The sequence below is a fragment of the Pinus tabuliformis genome, chromosome 4_1 (assembly GCF_031772625.1).
Source record: "Pinus tabuliformis cultivar Carrire ecotype Pingquan chromosome 4_1, CPIR1, whole genome shotgun sequence".
NCBI classification, from domain to species: Eukaryota; Viridiplantae; Streptophyta; class Pinopsida; order Pinales; family Pinaceae; genus Pinus; species Pinus tabuliformis.
Genome location: NC_142303.1, coordinates 187,211,510 through 187,237,314, shown reverse-complemented (window position 1 = coordinate 187,237,314; position 25,805 = coordinate 187,211,510).

Sequence of the window (25,805 nt, the reverse complement as noted above, 5' to 3'; positions counted from 1 at the left end):
GTGATAAATAAACTAATATTATTCTCTCTTGCAGTGAAGGAAGAATGATGGTTGGAATGACCTAGGTCCTGCCTTTGATCATGGAGTCCAAACTAGGGGGTCAACCTACTTCTAGCCTAAGTCAAACTTGCATTATAGGTCAAAACAACAGCAAAACAAGCTGTTATAGTCATGTTAGAGGAAGCGCTACAAGATCTTTGTATTGCTACACAAAGACTTGTAATGCTACAAGAAGGTTGTTGAGAGGGTTTGGAAGGTAAGAAAAATGATACTGAAAGATGGAAATGTTGATGAAGGTTTTGGTAGATGGATGGAAGGTGACCAACATACCTAGCCAAGCTCAACACTTTTGGAAGGCTATTTTTGGACTAATAGGGCTACTCACGTCGATCTAAAAGATAGAGTTCAAGAACAATGTTTGAGATTCATCAAAAGGGAGTGGTTAAGTCTTGAATGGAGGTAGTGAAAAGGCCCCTTTCCTGCATATCCAACAATCCTGCAACATCACATGCACATGCTCTCTAAACATTCACATAATATCATAACCAATGTTGGAAATGATGAGTTGAATTTAGAAGCTATCTAACTTCTACTAGAAAGACTCTCATATAAGAAATGAATCAACTTCTAAGATATGAATTTAGAAACTATCTAACTTCTACCAGAAAGACTCTCATATAAGAAATGAATCAACTTCTAAGATACATCAATTATATGCAAAAAGATATAACTAATGTAGACCTTTTTCCAGGAAATCATAAACAAAAAATCATTAACATAGTTTTTTTGGGCTGTGATTGTAGATTCCTCTAGTCAGGCTCCCATGAGAGAGATGAGATAGAGGCAACAATCACATGATTTTTGAGGAATTATATTCTAATAAAATGCAACAACTAACAAACATTCTAAGCTAAAAAGGAATATCAATACACAAGATGGACCTAAGCTACTGGGGTTGGGCCCAAAACTAAGAGCCCCAACCCTCTGAAAATAACTCAGTGTTGGATCAATAAGAAACTTCTCATTATCATTGCAGAAATGTCAAATACATCACATAACAAGTAAAAAATAGCATTAACAAGTGCTTGAGCTCAATAGATTATTAGCTAAAAACAAAGTTCGAATCCTAATGATCTCTTTAACATGTTTATTTCTACAAAATGGTAGCTACTAACAACTCCATAGAAAATATAGATGTTTGTCTCCTAGAACTTGAGAAAGATGGATCTTTGTCTTCCTTGAATTGCACTAGCTTGGCTGCTAATGACCTCGTCATGCTTGGTGTCCAATGACTTCGAGTGGATTAGAGATGAAGTAGTGATACTGGCTAATTGGAGGAGTTAAGGAGGTGGAAAACCTCCTAGAATCTCTCCTTCTTGTCTACTCCGAGCTCTCGCATTGAAATTATCTCAAAATTTCTCCAATTCCTTCATCTAAACCATACTAGGCAACATGGCATACGAACACATCTTTCACCCTCACACTAAGCATAATATAACAAAAATATTAAATAATTGTGAGAAAGAGATAATTCTAAAGCTGGACGATAACATTTTGATCCTTATGATATACCTATTGATGAGCCCCATCATCACCTCCCTACTGCAGATGTTTCTCATCCTTTGATCAACTCAAGCATATATGCCCATGTATTTCGTGGCCTTGGTGGCATCTCTGACATCCAAAGGCTCCTCAGATGGTGTGCCTTCATGCAGATAGAAGCCTATATTCCTTTATATTTACGTCCACTGCTTGCTCTCCTCTTCTTCATTTCTTCCTTCGTGTAGGCATAGTAGCAAGGGTGGAATCAGCTTGGGTCCAATAAAATTTATATTTAATATTTCCATGAGTCTTTTGTACATGGGTGTCCTTTCCAATGCATTCCTCAACCTTTCAGGAGAGTGATATTCCCTGATCTAGAGACTGTGGGGTAAGGCATTCCATCTTCTCTGGCATGCTTTCTAGCTTTATGTCCCTAATAGCCTGAGTGTGTCTTCAAAATGTGAGATGACCTTCTCCTGGGTGGAAAGGTATTTGGGTGTTATATAAGCATCATTAGAGATTATTCTTTGATTACTAATGACATCCATTGGGCTTATCTACTCTGCCTTGATATATAGTGGTTCTTTTTCTTCCTTTGCCATTACTTTCTTTACCTCCTTAGCTTTGGCCTCCTCGTGAGTCATCCAAGATGCTAGGGCTGTCAAGTGCATGTCCCCCAACTTTGCATTGGGATCCAAAATATTCATATTAGTCAAGATGAGGTTATGCATGTAGAAATCAACCAATTTTTCTTTGTCTTCTATGCTAATTTGGTCACATAATTCAATGAATTGTTTGTAGTCTTCGAAGGGCTTAGATCCATGTTGTGTTAGGGTCTTGATTTGGAATTGCATCCACTGCTCTTTGAGAAAGAGAGCATAAGAATTGGATGTCTGTTTGCATTGTAATGCCTCTATGGAGAGGTTTGGCATTGTGGTTAGTTGGGTTTCCTTCTCTTGCAGCTTCTCCCTCAACCATCTATTTTGTGCTTGTAGTTGTTCCCTCATTGTCAACTCTTTCTCTCTTAGCTCACTTAATTATTTTCCCATTTCAAGGACATTTTATTCCATGAGGCCCACATATTACAACTTTTTAGACTTAGTAATTTTCATCCATCTGTGGGTTCTTCCTCTTTCTTCTTCTAGTTCAAAGAAAATTGGAATTGAAATTCTTTGGGGAATAACTCTCCCTCCTTCAATGCATTTACAATAGGAGCTCAAACTAGGCTATGGACTAGGCTCCTGGAGCTCTAGGAAGTATTTTTAAAATTTTTTGTTGAAGCTTCCCCCTCTTGTAGCTATTGTGTTACCTTTTTCCCCTCCTGTTTCTCATTCTGCCCTTCTTGTAGCACCCTCTATTCTTCCTGTAGCACACTTTGTTTTTCCTATAGCATGCTCTGATTTTTATGTGGTTGATCTAGTGGTGGGCCTCCTTACATATGTTATAGGAGTCTTTGATATGTTTTCTAGAGAGGCGACCTCCTCAAATTTTCTTTCAGTGCACCCCACCTCCTCTTTCTTACTTGGGGACTCTTCAATTGTGATAGGGGCCTTTGTGGGAGTTTGAGCCTTCCTTGCTTGATCCTAGTGCTATTCCTACTCTTAATGTAGAGGGGAGATTTGCTTTGCCTCTTCTTTTTGGTTTTGATTGGGGTGATCAAGGTAGCCAAGGTGGAAGATACTTCTTTTTCATTGGGTCCTCAAGACAAACTTATTTTCTTTGGGGACACCCCTGCTTCTCTAGATTCAGTAGCTTTCTTAGGGCTTGGTTTTTCCTGTTAACCCCCCACTTCCTCTTCATCTTTCTCTTTTTCTACCTCCACCTCTGTGTCGTCTTCTTATTCTTCCTTCCCCTTTCTTCCCCCAACACTAGAGGCTGGGGTCTCATGTGGTGTGAGGGTCTGTGTGACGTCTATGAAGGTTTCTCTATCCATATCAATGAATTTGGACCAAAGGATAGGGATCATTAGTTTGTTCAAGGAGTCCACCACCATCAGTTTAATGAGGCCATGGTGGCCTAGGTTTTCATGTTTTCCCTCTCTTACTTTTTGACTGATGTCCCTAATGGACTGTAGGAGGAAGTATGGTACACTAAGTCTTTGAGCTAAGTGTAATTATGCTTGAAACCTTAGTTCATGGAGTAATCTAAAATTCTAGCCATCTTCACAAAATATGTATATTAGGAGATGGTATGCCACCTCATCCTAGGGATAGGGTAGGCTTTCCCTCCTAACTCCATTCTTGTCTTTGATAGGGTTTTCATTGGTAGTGAAGTTATTTTTGGTAATGGAATTGGTGGTTTTGTCTTCTCTACCACATTTGATCCCTAGGGGTAGGGTTGTCGCCCCGCTAATTGGCTCAAGACTAATTAAAATAGATAATCCCCTCATCACAGTGGTGGCATTGATTTTTTTTCTATGAGTTCAGGGCCATGGAAAATTCATGTGCAATATCATCATCATATCCCTTCAACAGTTCAAAGAATCTTAGCCACTGGTGTCTTCTAAGAATGACTAACATGGGAGGGTGGAGATGGATTCTTTTAGTGTCTGAGGAATCCCTTCTATTAATCCTCCACCCATCTCTTTTCTATGTTTTCAATTAAGTGAAGGAGAGATGCTTACTGCAATAGCTCTTATGTGTAATTCAAGGGTAGTAGGGGGTTGAAATATCTTGTTGATGATAATTTCCTATATTCCCTCTAATCTATAGCCAGAAAAGTTCTTTCAATTCACAGTTTGACTGATATTTCCTGTAGAATTTAGGGTACACCAGCATACAAGTTATGGACAGATGAAGGAGAGGGTGCACTTAATTTTTACCACATGGCCTAGGATAAAGATAATAAATTGGAGACCAATTTGACCCTTGGTAGCATTCCTTCACCCTTTTAGTCTTCCTCTATCAGTCTCTCAGGCTTCTTGTAGGATTTTCATGCTTCTTATAGCTCCCTCCTATAGAAATGGTAGAACAGGTTTTGAATCTCCTCGATGGCACCCCGAGCTCATCCTCACCTTAACTTATTTTTAAATGAGCATAAATGCAAGATAATTTGAGCCCCAGCAATAATATGCCATTTTTTGTTTTGGCTTGGAGTGCTGTGATGACCTGGCAGATACATGAGGTTTCCTCTTTTTTAACATTGTCCCCAATTGGAGTAATCATTCCCTCATCCCTCGTAATCAAAACCCACTCTCTATGATCCTAACTTGACTGATGTGACACCTCCATGTTGCATGAGTGCTCACAATCACGTTTTATTTACTGACCGAGGGTGTCCAAGTTAACTGACCACCTCCAACTTATTAAAATACCTCCTCTTGACATTTATATATTTTTCGTTGTTTACACATAGGGAGGAGATGAGAGTTTTCAATACCCATGCCTACCTCATGATGAACTGATCTAGGGATGTGCATGATGGAGCTAGACCTTTTTGTTGTCATTAAGGGAGTTAACTTGCTGTGTTCTTTTCTTTCCTATGTATATCTTCTTTTCTCCTTATGAAATTTGATTGTTGTTGTTGTTATGTGTGCAGGTACCTGTTTGATGTCTAAGTTGTTGCTAATGGTCGAGGGTCCTACTAGGAGTGGTATGACTATTGCAAAGTGCCTCATGGGTTGGTATCACCCCTGATACTCATGAACAAAAAAGAGATTATGGGTTTCTATGAGGTTTTCACAGGCTACTACAGGAGGAGGTTCTCTTCCTGTAATAGTCATTTTCTTCTCTTCCAGGGTCTTCAAACTGCATGGCGGTGATGAGAAAGGATGTAAAGGGTATGGATGATGATGCTACGACTTTGGGGGAATGATGTAGATTTTTGAAAATTGAGAGGATTTTCTCTGTGTATTTCTCAAGAAAGTTTTACAGGGTAAGATAGAGTGGAGGGATTTTAATGAAATATATATCTATATCTATATATATATATATATATATATATATATATATATATATATATATATATATATAGATAGATAGATAGATATATATCTATATATATATATATATAGATATATATCTATCTATCTATATATATATATATATCTATATATATATATATATATAGATATATATATATAGATATATATATTCTGTGAATTGGGATGGATACGTGATGGATAAATGGTGGACCATGGTGGGAGAACCTTATTTATCCTTAGCAAGGTCATGCTTGGTGGTCCTTTCATTTAGATTTCCCTCTTGTATTTTTTCAAAGCCCTCATGTAGCACTACAGGACCTCCCTGTAGCAATTATAGGTCTTTATTGTAGCAATTCAGAGAGGTGGTAAAATTTGAGTTTTGACGTAATGGGATGATGGGGAGTTGTGAGCACATGAGTTTATATGGTGGATATGAGGTGGATGGAGGGAGAAATGGATAGAATTTTGAGGATGTTGACCCTGTATCTATGGAATCAACCATTGTCTTCAAACCTACAAAACGAAAAAAATAATTAACAAACATGCTGTGGATCCATGTATTGGGATTTTTCCTTTGTTTTTTTCCTTTTGTTTTTTTTTGATACACATAGGCTACCTCAAGAGAGGTTTTCAACCTGTATGCCTACCTTGGGAATCTCAAGAGAGGTTTTCACCCATGGATATTTAATTTGTATTCTTTTCTTTACTCCTAGGATGCCTCGAGGTTTTCAACCCAAGCGTTGGCCTCAAATGCCTCATAAAGGTTTTCATCCAGGCCTTTTATTATTTTTTTATCTTTTTCGTTTCAAGACAGTATTTAGAAATGTTGTGGACTGGAATTTATGGCACTTCAATCACATTGAACTCTTTGCTGATGCTGCTGATGAATTATTCCTTAGACATAGGTTTTATATATACCTCCAATCTCTAGCCATTGAAAAGCAAGGGAACCCTTTCTTCATCAATGGTCATAATTTGAACAACTCCATTTTCATGACATTTTTCTATCAGGTATGGGCCTAACCATCTTGTCATCAATTTTCCTTTGAAATCCTTGAACCTAGAGTCATATAATAAGGCCCAATTCCCTTCCTGAAAAACTTACTTTTTTCTTGATATGCCTCTCATGCTAGACCTTCCTTTGCAATTGTATAACTTCAGTGTGTAGGAGGGCATGCATTCTAAACTCATCCAAGACATTCAACTTGAGCAACCTCTCCTACTGTATTTTGGTGACATCCAAGTCTAATTGGGCTACCATTCTCAAATTATTATACTCAAAATCATTAGAGAGCATAACTCTCTTTCCATAAACCAAATCATATGGAGTAAAACCAGTAGTTGTTTCCCAAGTTGTGTCATAGGCCAAACTGGCTTCCACTAATATGTCTGCCCAATCCCTCCTGTTGCTACTCACAACCTTGGTGAGGATGCTCTCCAATTCTATATTTGTAACCTATACTTGTCCATTTGCATGAGGGTGATAAGTAATAGATTTTCTTTGTTTTATATGATGTTGCCTCAATAAATTCTCAATCAACTGTGATGTGAATTGAGCTCCTTGATTAGTGGCTATCTCTATGGGGTACCCAAAGTTGTAGAACACATTATCCCTTAAGAACCCAACTACTTATCTTCTGTTGCTACCTTAAGAACCTTTGTCTCAACCCACTTTGTGAAATAATCAGGGCACACAATGATGTAATTTTTCTGCACTAGTGGTCGACCAATTGTCCCAATGAAATCCATGCCCCACTTGTCAAAGGGATCCAGGGCCACTTGGGGTTGTAGGGGAATTTCATCCTTGGGTGTGGGTGTCCCCATCCTCTAGCACTAATCACATATGATGGTATACCTTCTTTCATCTTGGTGGAGAGTGGGCCAATAATAGCCAGCTTGTAGATCTTTGACAATTGTTCTCTTGGTAGTAAAATGACCTCTATAGGTCCCATCATGATAAGCTGAGAGGATGTCAAAGACTTCCTATTCCTTGAAACATCTACTTAAGATCTGATCTAGTCTGATCTTGAAGAGATTTCCCCCAATCAAAGTGAAAGGGGCACTTTTCCTTACAATTCGTCTCTTCGCCCGAGATGACAGAATTGAAGGAAATCTTGCAGCAACTAGGTAGTTGGATGTGTCATCAAACCATGGAGAGAGCACTAAGATAGCAAATAATTTCTCATTTGGAAGCTGTTCATCGACCATCCCTTCATTTCCTGTAGGCAAAGCAAGTCTAGATTGAAAATATACAACTACATTTTCTTTTCCTGGCATGCCAATGATAGCTAAATCAAAATGTTGTAACAATAGAAACCATCTAATGTTTCTAGCATTCAAATTAGGATTATTCATCAAGTATTTGATAGTTGCATGGCCACTATGCACAAAAGTTTGGTACCCAGTGATGTAGTGTCTGAATTTGTTCAAGGAGTGTACAACAAATAGGAGTTCTTTCTTAGTTACAGTGTAGTTCAATTTAGCCTTAGACATATTTTTACAAATGAAGTAAATGGCATAAGGTAACTTACTATATATTTGTCCTAAGGTCAACCCCACATCCTTTTCATATGCATCAACATGGATATGGAAAGGCAAAGCCCAATTTGGGACCCTAAGTATGTATGCAGTGATTAATTTCTCTTTGAAGATATTAAGGGTGTCTTGCCAGCTATCTATCTAGTAGAATTTTGAGTCCTTGGCCAACAATCCAAACAATGGTGAGGCCAATTTGATAAATTCCTTGAGAAAGCTCCTATAGTATCCATATAAGCCCAAGAAACTCCTAACATACCTATGCTTTTGAGGAGTAGGGACCCTTTTTATGATGGAAATTTTGTTTGGGTCCACTTGTATTCCCTTCTAAGATATGAAATGGCCAAGGACAGTCCCTGCATTAATTAAGAATTCACACTTCTCAGGACTAAGTGATATGTTCATTTCAATGCACTTCTTTAGGACTTTCCCTAGGTTAAAGAGAGACTCTAATAAGTCACACCCATAGGGAGTGAAATCATCCATGTATATCTCTACAAAGTCATGGACCAACTCAGCAAAGATGCTCAGAACTTCCCTTTGAAATGTGGAAGGGGCATTACATAAACTAAAAGAAAGCACCCTATAAGAAAAGTTACCCCAAGCACATGTTAATATAATTTTGTTTTGATCCTCAGGGTTGATTTGGATTTGAGTTTAACCACTAAATCCATCTAGGAAAGAGAAGAACTTCCTCCCCGCAAGACCATCTAAAACTTGATCAATGAAAGGTAAAGGGAAATTGTATTTCTTGGTGGCTTTGTTCGGCTCTCTGTAATCGACACATATCCTCCACTTTCGATTCTTCTTTGGGAGCAAAACTAGAGGGGACACCCACTCATTATCCGAGATGGGGTATATGAACCCTACATCCAACAACTTTTGCAACTCTTCCTTTACTATGTCCTTAAGGGTTGGGTTCATTCTCATCTAAGGTTGGCACATAGGTTTGCATCCTTGCTTGATGTAGATGTGATGAGTACAAACTGAAGGATGAACCCCCTTCATTTCCTTATAGTTCTAATAAAAAGCATCTAAGTTCTCTCTCAACATTTTGCACAACTTCTCCTCTTGGTTGACTGAGAGAGGGGTTAATCTTCAAGGTTCTAGATGGACCAAATTATACAGCTTTGACATGTGCAGGACTTGGGTCAACTAAGCATAACTCAGTCAAAATATTACCCTAATATTTCTTTACAACATCAGCAAGAGGCATGGTATTGGGGGGTTGGTTCTGGAATATCTGGTCAATGAGGTCATCTTCATCAGGTCGCCCCCCTTTTATAACAAAATATATGGTATAGATTGGATAAGATGTTATATGATACACTTCATATTCCTCCTTGTCTTCTAACCATAGGGGTAAGTCATGCTCAATGGATGGTTGAGTAGGAGGGTACACTACCAATTGTTTGAACAAATGCCCATTCTTAATGGTCATGTTCCTGGATCTGCAACTTATGTAAGCATCAATAGTGGCTAACCATGGCCTTCCCATGATGAGAGGATAACCATTGAATTTTGTTTTGGGCTATAGAACCAATAATTCATTACAATACTACTAGGAGTCAATAGAGACCATTACATCCTCAACAACTCCATCAGGAACCACTGTGGATCTATCTATAAGTTGCAACATTATAATGGTCTTTCTCTAGGATCCTTGTAGGTTTAGTTTTATCATGGTTTATTTATTCATCACATTGATGGCATCCCCAATATCAATTAGGGTGTGAGGGACAATGATGCCATCAATGTGCACATCTACCACTAGAATTCTAGGGTTTATGTATTTTGACAAATCACTCTCCCCAACATTAAGTTAGATAATTGACCAATAAAAATGATGGTGAGGGTGTCTCTTTTTCTCCTCCTAGGTTGTTTAAAACATTTCTCTTTGATAACCTTATTGTATATGGGAACATCCTTAATGACTTGGAGAGGGGTATTTTAACAAACTGATTCTTCAGTTCTCCCAAAAATTTAGTCTCTTCTGGGGTGTGCTGGTTAGGATGGATCAATCTCTGAGGAAAAGGAGGTGGATTTATCTGAGGGTTAATCTCTTCCTTTTCCTCTCCAATATCCTTTGGTGGAGATGGATGTTGTTTATCTTAGAGGACTCTTCCAGACCTGAGGTTGATTTATTAAATCTCCATAGCATAGGCAGGGTAAGATGTATCTCCACTATAGACTATTGTGCTTGCTTGTTGTTCAAGTTTGGATTGGGTTGAGTAATCATCTGGGGTTGCTTGTGTGGACCAGGATGAGTGATCTGTGGTTGAGATCGAGGTGGAGGCACTAAAGTAGGAGGTTGGTTGAGTTGAGGCCTCCACCCTTGTGATGGGTTATTCCATTGAGGATGTGGAGAACCATATGGCTAAAATGGTTGATTGACAAGTTGGGGAGGATATTGAGGTGCATAAGTCCAAGAAGGAGGTGTGGATCATGGTGGATGAGTGGAAGAGTACCAAGGTGGAAATGCTGCATTATGGTTGGGATGGTAATAAGAATACAATGCACCTTGCATGCCCTACTAGAATGGCAAAGGCCCTTGAGGCCTCCTTTGATTTATAAAACAGAGTTGCTCAACCCCACCTTATTCCAGTTGGTATACAAGTTCCAATCCAGGAAAAGAAGAACATTTATCTGTGGCATGGTTTTCGTCACAAATTGAGCGGGCCTCTATGACATTTAATGGACATTCATTTCTAGGGTGCCTTCTAATGCATTTAGGGTAAAAAATAACTAAGGCCATCTTTGCTTCCTCTTGTCTCCTCTTGATCTACATGGTATCCATTTGCAAAGGAAAGGTATGTAACATTTCACTTTTAAAGTCCTCCAACATGTTTCCAATTTAATTCTTGAGGGATATTGTGGAGGAAGAGGAACTGACCAAAGCTTGACTAGCCCTACACTTCTTCCTAGTAGCCCTAGAGTGGTTCTTGAACATTGTTTTAATTTCTTCATAGGATAACTAGTAGATTTCTCCCCCAGACATCATGTTGAAGGTTTCCAACATGTCCTCCATGTTCCATCGAAGAATAATTAACTTAAGTGGTTCAGGATCATGGGTGCATCTGGCCCTCCTATAACTGAGATGGAATATCTCCTCATAATCCTCCTGGATTTTTTGGGTCCAACGGTCATTCTAAAGATTTATACTTTGGTTTCTTTGTACCCACAGTAGTCCTTGTACTTTTTTAAAAGGCTTATTGCATTTTAGCACAGGTAATGATGTTATCCCTAGGCAAACCCATAAACTAGTGCAAGGCTACATCCTTAAGGGTAGATGGGAATAAATTCAGCTTCTAGTCAATAGAGGTATAGTGGTAGGTCCTACAGGCAACAAAAAGCTCAAACATAAAAGTATTAGGGTCCTAAGAGGTTAAGCCATGGAAGTGAGGAAGGGCAGTAGGGTTTAGATTCTTCATTCTAGCATCTCAATTAGTCTCTTTGATAGGGAAAACCTCCTCCTTCCTGTTTTTAGCCATGGTTTGGGGAGGTGAAATGGGTTCTTATTCTTCTTCAACAGGTTCCTCAAAAATATCAAGTTTTTCACCTAAGGGGTCTTCTAACTCCCCTATATTCAGAGAGGGAAGTTGATAGTCATCGAAGAAGAGTGAAGATTCACTGTTTGAGGGTGTGGGGGTATTTGGTAAGAATTTTCCTTGAGTATTGTTTAGTAATTTAATTGATGTTAAATTAATTACATGAATTATCAACCAGGGCTAGTAAAATGATAAAGTGTATGTGCACTGTATGTGCTAAGAATCTTTGTCACTCATTCAATTCCTAAGTTAATATGATTTATCGAAATGAACATGTTTTTCTATAGCTATGTAACTTATAAAAAATGAAATCAATTCTACTTTACTTTCTTCAATAATTATCACACTCACACTTACTTTAAAATAAAATCACTCTTGGTCTTAAAATCAAATTTTATTAAATATGAAACATCACTCTCGAAAACCATAAATTCTTAAATGTAAATCTCTCAAAACCAGACTTGAATCAAAATTATAAAACAATAATTTCTTAAATGTAAAAAATAATTAATTGAATGAAAATAAAAAAACCACAATTGCTTAAATGTAAATCACACTTGTACTAAAATCAAATCACTCTCTCCAATAAAATCACACTTACTAGCAAATATGTTCTAACTCAAAGAAGGATTAGTTATGTAATTGAAAATTACTACAATGTAAAGCTTATAATTCTAGTGCTATGTTAAATTATACTCTGTCCATGTGCATCTGAAATATTTCTTCACCTTAACAATAAAATGATTAGTAGAAACAATCTCAAACTTATATCTAAGAATCAAAACTCAATTACTCAAATGAATTGACAAAAATCTACAGGAAATATAAACTGAAATACTCATTAGGGGAATTTTTAGGTCTAAAATGGGCCTCCTAAGAAAAATGTACAACCAAAATAAACTTTATAAGAACCAATAGTATTCAAGATGATCATGTCAACCATGGGGGATGATTCACCAACTTTGGAGTAAAAAGGTACAAAGATTAAAAAATAATAAAATAATAAAACTACTTTTTCAACTCATAGTTTCAACTTATCTCCCTAAGTTTTTACTCAAATTTCGATTGGGAGTAGTCATTGGATGCAAAACTTAATTCCTCATACAAGGTGTACCCATGTTACATACTTTTGATGGCCCCTACTACATGAAAAATGAGAAATACATGAAAAAACGTTGTTGCAATCACATTTTTCATGTATTTCTGATTTTTCATGTAGTAGGGTCCATTGAAACTATGCAACATGGGTATTCCTTGGACGAGGAATAAAATTTTGCATCCAATGAGTGTTTCCTCTCAAAGTTTGAGTAAACCTATAAGGATATAGGTTTAAAATAGGAGTTGAAAATATAGTTTTGGTTTTTTCCCTCTAAAATTTGATGATGTAATCTAATCTTATTTTATTAGTTCCACTATTATTTTATAATTTCCTTAGGAGGCCCATTTTAGACCTCAAAAATCCCCTAATGAACTATAGATAATCCTATAGATTGACAAACTCATGTAATCTACTAAAACAAGAGACAAGAATCTACTTCTACTCTTTACAACGAAAGCACATAAAGATCGAGCAAAACAATAATCGACAAGAGGAGGAACATTAATGGCACATAAATATACAGGGAAAGCAACAACTCAAAACCCCACTATCTATATTGTACTAATCAGAAATCCAAGATGATAATACAATGCTTGTTCTCACAACAAAAAGTCCTGCACTCAGTAAAATCAATCTCCAACTCACAAGAAAAGTACTCTTGGCCAACACTTAGCCAATCCTCAGTTAACTGGAGTAGCACCAATTAATGCATTAGTGCACCAACTATCTGTTAACTCAATATTAGTTCCTCAAACAATTTGGAACTAATTTGACTGGACTTAACTTAGGAAATTGAGTTAACTAATTACAACTCATACTTAACTCATCCTGGACCCATATAATATAGGGAGAACATATACATGACTTCAGAAAGGCTTCCAACTCAAAATTCCTAAGTTAACTAAGTCAATTCACTCTAGTTAACTATTACAAGTTGATATGAGAACAGAATTCAATATTAATTGTCAGTTTAATTCAAGGACAAATTAAACTGGAGTTTTTGGATTCTATTTTTATCATTTCTTGTTTCTATTTTCAACACGAACTATTAATGAATGAATACATTACTATCTCGAGGGGGCCATTGTTGGGAGTGGGATTCCCCAAGGGCAGTTTTGGGGTAAAAGTCCATGTTTAAGTCAAATTTTCGTAATATTATTATAAAGACTCCACATTTTGTGGTTGCGGAGCACGAAGGTGTTATGTGTCACAAAGGGTAGTCCGCCCTTAGTTTTGTAAAGTAAAGTTGGCTGTAAGAGATCTACCCATGGTCTGAAGACCATGGGAATGTATAAAAAGAGCAAAGCTCTAAGTAGTTTAAGAAGGGGAGAGGATGGTAGAACATTTAAGAGAGTCATAGCTTTAGAGCAAGAAGTCTAAGTCTTGGGTTGTACAATAGGTAGAGGCTTTGTAGCTAAGTGTGTAGAGGCCTAGGGTAGAAGTCCGCATCTGAGTGTGCAGACCCCTGCAGCTGTGTGTGCATGATGGACAGATTCTGTAAACACTTGGAGGATATTAATAAAAGGAGTTATTTTGCAATTTCTATGTCTTTGTTTTGTTGACGCATCTTGATATGTTATGTATGAATTTTATTTATTATGCTTATATGGTGTGCGAATGAATGCAATTACATTGAATAACTGAATGCATATATGAATATCTATTTACGCGGGGATAACTATAATTGTTTGACAAGGTAAGCATGGCACTTAGATTAATTAGGGAATTTGCATGACACACTGCCATAACAGTGCAAAAGTACCTGAGAATCAGGTTAGGGCTGCACGAAGATCGATCGTATACTTTTGTAGAGGTATTGAAGGCTGGGATAGAGGGCTTGTCTTACAAGCCCTAGAATGGGACCACCTGCGTGAAGGCAGGGATAGAAGAAATCAATCGAAATCACAACCATCTCAGGTTGTGGAAACTTGGTTCCAACATCCCTCCATACTGCCTCGAGTGAGACTTCAGTCTGTGCTTTGTGGGATGATTCTGAAAGGGCCAATAGTGTAGGGATTTGTTTGGATAATTAACGCTAAACCTGGGTCAGGCCCCCTCAAGCCAACAAATGGTTCCGTTGCTGAGACAAGAATCTGCATAAGAGATGTGTGATGTCATATCAATGGAATCCAACTAAGAAGGAGATTGGAGACTGGTTGGATAGAAAGATCCACGAATTCGCGGCGCAAGAGAACATAAATCCACAACTGACAAAGGAACAGTGGTTGGATAAATACCTATATACAGAGATCCACGATATATTTTTTTGCTCTTTCCCTATTGAGCTATATGAGTGGATCACGAAGCTAGAAAATAGCCAAGGAAGGTGGAAACTTGATGGTCCTATTGTGTGGACCCTAGATCTACTGTGAAGGTTGGAAGCATCGGAGGATAAGATCACCTGCACTATCGATCATTGGATCGATTGTGTCATAGGAGGATTTGTGACTGAATTTGTGGTTGACACCTCAGTCAGCTATAGTGAGGCAGACTGATGCTTTTTCAAAGGACTGCGAGGTAAGTACGTAAAATCTTTGAATACTTGGATTAAAATGTTGTTGTGTGAAAAAAGGGTTATGCAGCTACCTATATGTTTGGGACTACGTGAAGCGGAAAAACTTACAAAAATGAAAGAAAAAAGGGTTCGGAGTATAGCCCTTTGATTTCACCTCTATGAAGTGATGAAGGAGGGATAACGAAGGTTTCTCTGCAAAGTACTATTCAGTTAGTAAGACAAGGATTCCTGTGAATACCCCCTTTGCCCACACCCCCTCGAGCTTCACCATCCTCTCCTCCAGTTTTGCCCGTACCACTTCCACCTCCACTGTGGTTCAATATGGAAAATATGGTGAAGTTGTCTTTGTTCAAAGTCTTGGGAAATGAAGACCCAGACCATTTCTCATTCATTGTGAGAGCTGTATGGGAAGCTCAAAGTGTTATAGATGATCATATAAAGAAGGAAACTTTGGTTAGTGCTTTGCAAGATTGCGTGCTAACCTGGTATATTAAGTACTCTAACAATAACCCGAATACTAGAGTGGCAGACATCCAAGAAGCATTTAATATGGAATTTAATAGGCCTAAATTTGAGGTGCAGTCGATTTTGGGATTCAAAGAGATCGCGAAGCAACTAGGTGAGATGCTTTGGGAACTAGACCAGAGGCTGAAATGTACAATCCGTGAAGCCAACATGAATTTGACAGATGGACAAAATCACAAGTGGTTTGTGGCCTCACTACTACCACACTTAAGGAGTTCAACTCTGATGCAATATCTTAATCTAGGGGTTCAACAGATCCATGCACAGCTGAAAAATCTATGCCTTGAGATGAAAATCCTGAAGTAGGATAGGACAATTTGAACAGAGGTATGCGAGGAGGTATGGTGCTTAAAATGCAAGAGTCAGGGTCATGACAGAGACCATTGACCGATCTTTGTGAACTATATTGCAGGGGGAGAACTGATGCCTTTAAGGCCAGAAGCTCAAGCAGGACCTAGTGTAGGGCCTGCATTATGGTGCACTATTTGTCAGGTAGTAGGAAAACATGGCACAGATAACTGTCACTTGCTATAGAAGTATGTACAAGAACCACAACAACTGTTCTCCAACTTTTGTAGATCGGTAGGACATGATGAGCATAATTGTAGGAGCTATGAACTTATGATGGATAGAACTCTCGCCTATAGGATTCAGGCCAAAACACAACCCTTTGACCAGAACATGGAAATAGCGTAGACAGATTTTCAGGGGCGTAGACAAGGCCAATGCGGAGGAGGACATGGTAGAGGTCAAGGACAGTTGATTTGCTACAATTGCGGAGGATCAGGACACTATGCCCGTGATTGCACTATTCCAACATGTCCCTCATGCAAGTATTACACGTTCTTTGATCATGAAACAAAATATTGTCCTATGCTAATAGCTAGGATACATAACAAAGGGGTGGTACCACCTTCATCGACTCAGAACCTACAGATGATGAGGTCTGAGCCACGCGAAGAATATCCAAATGTAAATGTAGTTCTTAGAAGTGGAATCGCGATGGGAGATGACAAAGGGAAACAACCAGAAGACAATGCATGGGTTTGCAAAGCTCCAGTGAAGGAGGTTGAGTTTGATTTTTAGCGCACACGTGAAACCTTCATGGAAGCTAAGAAGAGTTTCGCTAGGCCTCCACCTCAGGAAGCATTGATAAGTCTTAGCATGAGATGGACCCCTCTATGCTCACAACTTTCCTGGAAACCTCTATGAAGTTACTGCATGATAGTATGGCTATGAAAGGGTTACAAGAACTCATTAATAGATGTGCTGGAACTGTGCCAGGTGAGCTGCGCATAGTACGAAATATTGGCAAACATAAAACAAGGATGGGATGGGAGATGAGACTAACCGCACAGATAGGAGAATATGAAATGGATCAGGTCATTTTGGACCTGGGGTCAGATGCGAAAGTCCTACCAAAACAGACTTAGGAATGAATGGGGAGACCTACGCTATAATGGTCTCCGATTCAGCTAAGGATGGCGAATCAACAGAAGATCATCCCCATGGGGCGGCTACAGTGGGTGATCGTGGATATTGAGGGAGCAAGTGCACTGGCTGACTTTGAAGTAATAGAGATAGTGGGTGACAACAATCCCTATCCTGAGCACCTGGTAATTGACGGGGATACTAATATGAATAGGGTAATCAATCTGAAGAAGCGAAAGATGATCTTTGATAAGAAATCGTTACGTGTAATAGTACCCCTCGATCCTGTTGAAGGATCGCGCTATACTGAACCAGTCTGCGATTATGAGAGGGATGAAGACCTGGACTGTATCTATAAGATAACAGCACAAGACTAATATTAGGTGAATCCCACCACAAATGGATGGATTACATGGGATTGTGATAGTTCCTACAATTGAAACTCTGACAAAGAAATAGAACGCTGGTAGAATCGGTTACATGAAGTAACTACACTAAATTGCAACATGATGACCCAGTCACTGTGTTGTGTATCATCAGAGATAAGAAATATGTCTACTTATGATGGTCTGAATGAGGTAGATATATTTTTGGATGCATTGGAAAGGGAGGTACTAGAAAATCAGTGCTTCCAGGCATTGGACTGGGCACTGCACGCTACACTCGCAAGATGGTTGGGTACACATAAAGGAAGATTTGATGATTAGTGCGAATGTAGGAGGATGATGAGAACATGATCTGGGGAGCCTAAGATGTGACTAACAGACAAGTATGATGGGCAGGATGATCCGCATGCACAGTTGGCCAAAGCGGAAAATAACTATTCCACCATTGAGCATGAAGGGCTAGCTATGGTGTATGCACTCTAGAAGTATAGGCACTACTTGCTAGGAGGCCATTTCAAGATGGATATGGATCACTCTGCAATGAAGTACTTGGTCAATAAGCCTATGTTGTGGGGGGGGCGGGAGAATCTTTAGATGGCTCTTATTGTTCTAGGAGTATGATTTTGAAGTTGTTGTGAAGCCTAGATGATTTAATGTGGGACTAGGCAACTTGTCGCGCATCGAAACAGGGGAGGAACCTACTAACTTGGAAGAAGGATTTCCTAACGCACAACTATTTGCAGTGCATGTCATAGATGGTCATTTTGAGGATATAATACACTTCCTAACTACAGGAAAGGCACTAGAAGGATACCCCATCCAGCAAAAGTTGGAATTAGTGGTGCAAGCGACGGATTTCTCTGTCATTGTTGGGCATCTGTATAAAATGGGTACTGATGAGATATTGCAATGGTATGTACCTGAGTTCAAGAGAAGAAAAGTATATTGTAAGTATGCACAGGGTTGTGGTGGCCAACCCTTCATTAGGATTAAAAATTATATTGTAAGGTGTGTGATGTATTTCAAAGAACGGGCAAACCATCATCAAGGGATGAAATGCCTTTGAATCCACAAATGACGTTGCAACCCTTTGAGAAGTGGGTGATAGATTTTTTAGGACCTGTTCATCCACAAGGGAAGACAGGAATAAGGTACATTATCACTGTGACAGAGTATTTGACTCATTGGGCAGAAGTGCAGCCGGTGAAGGATTGCATGAGCATGATGGCTGTGAAGTTCCTATTTGTGCATGTAATGACATGATTTGGATGTCCAAGGATCTTTATGAGTGATCATAGTATGCACTTCCTGAATGAGACGATCAGCGCACCAACAGAGGAATTTCAGGTATATCACTAGAAGAGCACACCTTATCACCCACAGGCTAATGGAATAATGGATGCATTCAACAAAGTGCTAGAAAACATGCTGACCAAGGTTTGCAATGCTCAATGAGGTGACTGGGACCTATGTGTACCTGTAGTATTATGGGCTTATTGAAAGACATGCAAGAAGTTGACGGGACGAACACCTTTTAGGCTTGTCTATGGTGTGGAAGCTGTAATGCTTATGGAATACATCGTACCTAGTCTATGCATAACGACGCTCATGGGTATGACGGATAGTGGAGCCCTAGAGGAGAGGCTCACGCAGCTGGATGAGCTCGAAGAAGAAAGATTTTTGGCTGGATTTCACCAGCAGGTCCAAAAGCAGTGCGAAAAGGCATGGCATGATTGACACATCAAGCTACACACATTTAAGGTAAATGATCCGGTTGTGTTGTATGATAGTAAGTTTGATAAATTTCTACGAAAATTCAGGATGCACTGGTTAGGGCCTTATGTTATTAAGGAGATTACTAATGGAGGAGCGATACAGCTGGTCAAGTTAAATGGAGAACCCTTCCTAGGAAAGGTGAATGGCAGTAGTTTGAAGCCATACACTGGTGGTCCAGCCATGTGAATAATGAATGTGGAATAGTAATAGCACTCCAGGAAGCTGAAAGGAGGCATGGGACTATAAACTACACTACCCGGGTGAGGGAGCTGTGCGATGGGAAAATGGTGTGAAGCAAGGACCTGTCATTGGGTTCGCGACAATGTGGAGGGAGCTGTGCTACCCAGGGAGAAATCATGTAGGTTGGCTGGAAAGTGATCGTTAAAGTCACTTTTCATGAAAAGATGGTAGAAGTAAGGTCAAATGGAGTGGGCGGCTGGAATTTAAGATGAAATTTATGGCTTAGATCCTTGAAAATATGCCGCTAATCTAGCATTAATGAATCGATTATGGGGGGAACAGTCGGATTTGAATTCATATTGCCCTATAAATTACAAATGGGTACCCAGCGAAAAACACTTGGCATTTTGAGAATTGAGTTGTTGTGCTCTTAGGTCCACATGAATTGTGAATTCTTTCAAGATCTGATAGTGAGTCTAGCATTTGAAGAATTGTCAAAAGAGACACAAGCATTAGTGAAAAGCATCATGTCAACTCGTACAGAAGCTATGAACACCGAAGGAGTGGCTGCCGAGGAGAATGTGTAAGAGATTGATATGGGGACCGAAGTAGCTACCCCGGAAGTAGCTGAAGTACTAGCAGAGGTCCCTAAATATTTAAGAACATCAAGGCCGAAGCCAACCCCAACCAAGGAGACTATGAAAGTTAAGAAGTGCAAGTAACCAGCCATATAGGTTCCCGTGTCACCGAGATAAAACCCACCAAAGCCCACTGCCTAGGAGAAAGGCAAGGCTATAAAATTAGAAGCAGAGGAGGGGGATATCGAATATATCCCCACAAATGACGAGGATGTGGGAGTGGAAATAGAGGAGGTTGAAGCCTAGGGTGTGGACCCTATTACACAATTTCCGGAATATGTTACTTCGCGCAAGCATAAGTCCAAGGTCCCAAAGGACATTGATGAAAGTAAGACTCCCCTACAAACCCCTTTGCTACAAGATGAAACCACTTTTGACGGTCCGCGTTTGGCATGGGTGCCGATTTTGAAGCTCAATGACTAGAACTTTGTGGACCACAAAAGGTTCCCACACCTGACAATTGAACAACTAATGTGCCACATCGTAGACACAAATACGGGGATGGCTGCATTGGAGCCATGGAAGTGGCTCAGAGGAGTAGAGAAGGCAGGATTACTCAACCTTCTCTGGGTGCCACACTATCACCGCAGTTGTTGTGGGTGGTACATGACAGGTGTCTGTGGCTGGAGGAGCCGATACCCATCACCGATATGTTGATCCACCGCAAACGCATCTACCATATATAGGAAAAAACCCAGCTATGATCTTTGCCAGCAAGGGTGGCAAGTTGGCGCTCGCAAAATCAATGAAAGAGAAGTTCAAATTGGTAAAGAATCCATGTGGGTACGCTATCTCCAACATCTGTGACCCTGCAGTGAAGGTGGTGATAGAGATCCTTGTAGGGAAGGTGATGTGGAAGTGTTGCACTGATGAGGTACCGACACCTATCATCACGCTTGCACAATAGTGTGTAGAAGGAGTCTAGTTTAACTGGTCATACTACCTTCGTAGAGAGTTCTTGACAAACTACCACAAAGCGCAAGAGTAGAGTAAGACCTTCCACTATGCATGGCTCTTGCTATCAATTGTGCTTGTAGTATGGGAGCTGCCAGTGGAAAGCCAATTTTCCTTGGTCATGCCAGGCCTTCCTGAAGCAGCGAAGTATGCTTCGCTGTGGGAAACCAAGGATGCAGAGTGTGTTCGAGACATCAAGATCTTATCGATCTTGATGGAAATGAATATCAGGATGGCTATCAATCGGAAGCCACAATTGTTGCCCACGGTATATGCTAACCTACAAAGCTATGTCGAGTTTAAGGATGATTTCCATCAGATTTTGATCAAGGCATGGAAGGACCCTGTGCAGAAGTGGTACGATTTTCCATACCTAGCCACAAATTATGCCATTGATGCGGTATTAGATAAATGGCCGGCAAAGTGGCACAACACGACAGACTTGGCGATGTGAGGAAGAAAGTCCATTGCACAAAAGAAGAAGTAAGAGGCCAAGCTGAAGATGTCACAGTTGGTCAAAAAGAGAAATAAGGAGGCTACTGAGAAGGCCTAGGTAGAAAAGAAAGGAAAGGGGGCAGGAAAACAGACAGGTGGCGCAGAGCTGGGATCTGACAAAGGTGCGCAGTCACCTTCACTGAAAACAGAAAAGGAGGACACATAGTAGCACATTGCGGACCCTTAGGAGACATCCGACCACATTAAGTGCCCGAGAGAGATGGAAAAGGGATTTCCAGAAAGAAATCCAAGGTGACCAAGAGCTCGCTAGACCCTATCACACTAATGGAGGGTGACTTATATGACAACGGTGACACAGTTAGAGATGTCACCGCGGAAGCCCTCTAGCAATTTGAGACGCAATAGCAGGTCCTCCTAGGGGCCATCCAGATTGGACTACAAGAGTTGCAGACCCGCGCGTCACAAGTTGGCACGTTGTCCACCATCTTGGCTATCAGTACATCATGGGCTGCTGATATGTTGTGCATGAAGGCTTCCAGTGTGCTAGTGCTGCCGGATGGAGCACTAACAAAAAAAATTGAGGCTGACAGGCTCACTGTCAGCACCTTGAAGGGAGTGGGATTGAACTTGGCAGCGCTCCTGTGCGAAGCACTCCACCTCTTGCAGGATGGAGTAATTGCAGGGCTACAGAGCACTGCACCCTCCAGGTTATTAGTGAAAAGAAGATAAACAACAAGTAGATGGACTTACAAAGGAATGTTGCTATCGCCGTCGAGGCCAAGGCGGCTAGATAGAACAATAAGATCATACAGGTCATGGAGGAGGCCTGTAGAATGGTCCCAGAATAGGCCATTCTAGAAGAGGAGCCAGTTGAGGTCCACATCCTCAAATTGGCTATAGGGGTGCGTGACACTTTGATAGAGATGGTGCGAGTTTAGTTGGCACTGAACCTGCAAATTACAGAGTTCCAATTGAGGGCTCAACCTTCAACACCACCAGAGATAAAGGAATAGTGGGTGATCACTGTCACAGAAGCAACTGCGGGAGTAGAGAGTGCAGTAGCAGACTGCACACAGTTGTTTGAAAAATTGTTTGAAGTCCTGACTGGTTTGCAGGAGGACCCAAACATCCAGAGGCTAGAAATGGAAGCGCATGAACTCCAACTGTGCTATGATGAGGTTAATGGCATAGGGTGATCCATCGCGCTGACATAGAGGTTAGCCAAGCTGTAGGAAGCCAAGCAACTGAAGGAACAGGTGGACACAGTGTTGCACAAGGAAGCAGTGCTAAAGGCACGACTAAAGCCCTAGCTAGAGGAAGCTTATGCAGTCATAGGAAACATTGAAGGAAAGCTTGTGAGTCTACAAGCGATGCAACAATAGCTTTAGGCTGACAGCGTAGGGGAAGTAACTGAGAAGACAGTCGAAGATGCGAAGCAGGTAACATCTTAGTGCACAGCTGAAGTTGCAGTCATCAGGGTTGAGTTAGACGAGCTTCGCACAAAGATCTCTATGCCTACTGAGTGACTCAAGGGTGAGTCATGATGTTTGTGTTAGGGGCCTGTTGGGAGTGGGATCCCCCAAGGGTAGTTTGGGGCTAAAAGCCTATGTTTAAGTCAAATTTTCGTAATATTATTGTAAAGACTACACATTTTGTGGTCACGGACCATGAAGGTGTTATGTGTCACAAATGGTAGTCCATCCTTAGTTTTGTAAAGTAAATTTAGCTGTAAGAGATCTATCCATGGTCCACGGACCATGGGATTGTATAAAAAGAGGATGACAAAACATGTAAGAGAGTCATAGCTTTAGAGAAAGAAGTCTAAGTCTTGGGTTGCAGTGTAGGTAGAGGCTTTACAGCTGAGTGTGTAGAGGCCTAGGGTATAAGTCCACAGCTGAGTGCGCGGACCCCTGCAGCTCTGTGCGTAGGGTGGACAGAGTCTATAAACACTTGGAAGATATTTTTAAAAGGATTTATTCTGCAATTTCTATGTCTTTGTTCTGTTGACGCATCTTGATATGTTATGTATGAATTGTCTTTATTATGCTTATATGGTGCACGAATGAATACAATTACACTAAATAACTGAATGCATATGTGAATATCTGTTTACGCAGGAATAACTATAATTGTTTGATAAGGTAAGCAAGGTACTTATATTAATTAGGGAATTTGCATGCCACGTTACCATAGCGTGAAAGTACTTGAGAAGCAGATTAGGGTTACGCGAAGGTCAATCATATACTTTCGTGAAGGTATTGAAGGCTGGGATAGAGGGTTTTTCTTATAAGCCCTAGAATAGGACCACCTATGTGAAGGTTGATCATATACTTTCATGAAGGTATTGAAGGCTGGGATAGAGGGCTTGTTTTACAAACCCTCGAACGGGATCACCTGCGTGAAGGTAGGGATAGAAGAAATCAAACGACATCACAACCATATTGGGGTGTGGAATCTTGGTTCCAGCATCCCCCCATACTACTTCGGGTGAGACTTTGGTCCGTCCTCCACGGGCTGATGCTGAAAGGGCTAGTAGTGTAGGGATTTGTTTGGCTAATTAACACTAGACTTGGGTCAGGTTCCCTCAAGCCAACAACCATCCTACGAGAAGCAAGTAGCATTATCAAGATTTCACAAGTTAATTATCCACGCATCAAGATCGTACCACAAAATGGAATAGAAATAGAGTTTTTATATAAAGAGACAAACTGTTTACAAATAAAATTCAAGTCTATTTTAGCCATGCTGAGAGGCATATTTATAAAACCATTATGCAATAAATGTTTTGAGAGATTTATGTCTATGCCAATTGAAATTGTCTATAATTAACTGAAGAGATAAGATATCGTAATCATTCTCATGATTTGCTAGCAATGTAGCAAATCACGAGGAGGAAAATTTGCATCTCGCTTGCTTGATTCACCTTTCACTATAATTTACTTATCCTTTGACTGAAATGATAGAGTGCCTTCATCATTGATCCAGCTTCTATAAATAGTTTAAAAATAATTTCCATAGTTATTTGTCAACTATCCATGTTCCCTGTTTCTCGACTGAGGGTCTGCAACCTATCAAACCTTGGACTTAGCTGCATAAACATTAATCAGCTTTAGAATCATTGTAATTCAGTAGATCAAGTAGATATTAAGTTAAATAATAAAGAGAAATGACATTTATGAAATATAATATGATTATGTACCTGTTGTCCTTTCAACCTTGTAAAGTGATACCCAAATTGTAGTTATGAAGGTCAAAAAGGAAAGTTTAGAGTGAAAAAGGGTTATAAAAAGGAAGCAATTTTGGGGTTCAACACTCCCCCAGATGGAAGACATTGCATGTCCTCATGCAAAATTTCAAAATTTGTGATTCCTTGTCACTGAGCCTTGTTAGATATTTGAGCAAGGACATCCAATTTACTCCTCCTTCATTTCTATGCAGTGATTGTCATCCTCGACTTTTTCATCAGATTTATGTGTTGTAGGCCCATAATATTCCTCTTAATAAATTTGTTATCAGCTGTCATTTTCTTATCTTTCTTATACCACATACCAAGATGTAGCAAGATGTTGTCATAATGAGTTTTGTGGATTTCATTATGTGTTTTTATTGCTTCATTCTCCTACTTTAGATGTCTATTCAATATTTCTAATTCATAAATTTATTATTTGAGGGTTTCTTCAACTTGATGTCCTTTTGAGATATTTAAATGGACTGCTTCATTTTCTCCTTGATTTGAGGATGATGCAATGTTTTTACCTGTAGCTTTTCTTTCCAAAGAATCTATATAGTCAAAAATTTCTTACTGCATAGTATCAACCTCTGGGGTTCGTCTAACTGGACTGGCAACTACGGGTGATGACATTGGTGATGATGGAACTATAGGTGATGGTATTGGTGTTGATGGAATTGTCTGTTGCATTTCTTCTTTCTCTAAATCAACAAATTATGGGGACTCTCAAGGTTGTTCATGCAATTTCTTATTGAGCCTTACACTTCTTCTTATGGAAGATGATGGTTTGGATGACAATTTAGTAATAAGGGGTTGCTTCTTAACCTTTCCTTTCTCTATTTTCTCTTGCTCTGGACGTGAATTATATTTTATGGGGAAATTCCTTCTACTTCTCTTTGTTTTACCACTAGTTTCTTCTATATCTTCTTCCTTGAAATGATTCCTGACTAAGAAATCTTCCCAATTGTCTTCAATGTTTCTAAGATGTGCTTGAATCAAGATTTTTACTAGACCATGATGATATAGAGCACTATCAATAGATTTATTTTTTCTTTGAATGCTACCAACC